This window comes from Oncorhynchus mykiss, chromosome 21, assembly GCF_013265735.2.
Source record: "Oncorhynchus mykiss isolate Arlee chromosome 21, USDA_OmykA_1.1, whole genome shotgun sequence".
Classification (NCBI taxonomy): domain Eukaryota; kingdom Metazoa; phylum Chordata; class Actinopteri; order Salmoniformes; family Salmonidae; genus Oncorhynchus; species Oncorhynchus mykiss.
The window spans coordinates 52,883,118-52,884,602 of record NC_048585.1 but is presented as its reverse complement, the minus strand read 5'-3'; the positions used below and the strand labels follow the sequence as shown (position 1 = coordinate 52,884,602).

The 1,485-nt window shown below is 43.5% G+C and overlaps 1 non-coding gene across 1 annotated transcript; it reads left to right on the top strand.

Moving 5' to 3' along the window:
• The first annotated feature begins 260 nt into the window (after positions 1-260).
• On the top strand, positions 261-334 carry trnaa-ugc. Its single transcript has one exon. It is a non-coding gene; the product is annotated as a tRNA-Ala (tRNA).
• The last annotated feature ends 1,151 nt before the right edge of the window (positions 335-1,485 follow it).

Genomic DNA, 1,485 nt, shown 5'->3' with positions numbered 1-1,485 from the left:
AGCCCTTTTGATGTCATCCATATCTGTGATTTCAAATGCTTTCTCAATGGGAGTCGTCCGTTAACGGCCAGCGGAGATGACGAGTCCAATATCCGTACAATTTCCATGGGAGAAAAGTTCCGATGAGTTTAACTTTTGACGGTTCGATGGATACGTTAGCCAATTAAAAGAGGAGCATGGACCAAAATGAATCCGTTCTGATTTGGTGTCCGTTCTCCACGGATCAGTCTGGCCAACGCCTTAGGCCTGTACTATACATAGGTTGTGTGGCTCAGTGGGTAGAGCATGGCACTTGCAATGCCAGGGTTGTGGGTTTGATTCCCACTGGGGACCAGTAGGGAGCGAAGAGTATGTATGCACTCACTACTGAAGGTCATTCTGGATAGCAGTGTCTGCTAAATGACTGACATGTAAATTGCTTAATACTATATAGGCTGTCTCCTGTATTTTGTATCTGGGACAGGAAGAGGAGGATGAAGGTCTTGGGCAATGTAAGGATATTCACATAATGTCACCTCACCTTGACTGCATGTTTATGTCTTTGATAGGAAATATAAAGTATCAAATAACATGTTATACATGACACGTCTGTGGCAAAGCTTTTACTTCAAATGCATTTTATTACAAAGGTCTGTACCAACTCTGATGTCTCATCAGTTCATGCAAACTACAATTTTTGAGGATATAGCGAGTGGATGAATGTACAGTATGTTAAAAATAAATGTCTATCAGCTAGATTATACAAGATTCACTCGTCATATTAATGACGATTTCTGTCTGTCTCAGAAACCAGATTTATTCACTAAAGAAAGACAAGGCCTCTTCTTACAACATCACCAGACAGAGCTTCTTTATAACACCACAGAGCTTCTTTATAACACCACAGAGCTCATAAGCTGCATTATACAACCTCGAAAAACTAATTTGAGGACACAACAACAGCCATGTGTCTCGCCACTGGCATGGATTTGATGGGAACATCGTTGATTCCATCTTTAGCCTGAACCTCTCTGACTCCACCACACAGGCCCTGATTATGAAGATCAACCCACACTGGCCATGGTTATGAAGATCAGCCCACACTGGCCATGGTTATGAAGATCAGCCCACACTGGCCATGGTTATGAAGGTCAATAACACTGGCCATGATTATGAAGATCAACCCACACTGGCCATGGTTATGAAGATCAGCCCACACTGGCCATGGTTATGAAGATCAGCCCACACTGGCCATGGTTATGAAGGTCAATAACACTGGCCATGATTATGAGGATCAACCCACACTGGCCATGGTTATGAAGGTCAATAACACTGGCCATGATTATGAAGATCAACCCACACTGGCCATGGTTATGAAGATCAGCCCACACTGGCCATGGTTATGAAGATCAGCCCACACTGGCCATGGTTATGAAGGTCAACCACACTGGCCATGGTTAGAAAGGTCAACCCACACAGGCTATGGTTATGAAGGTCAATAACACT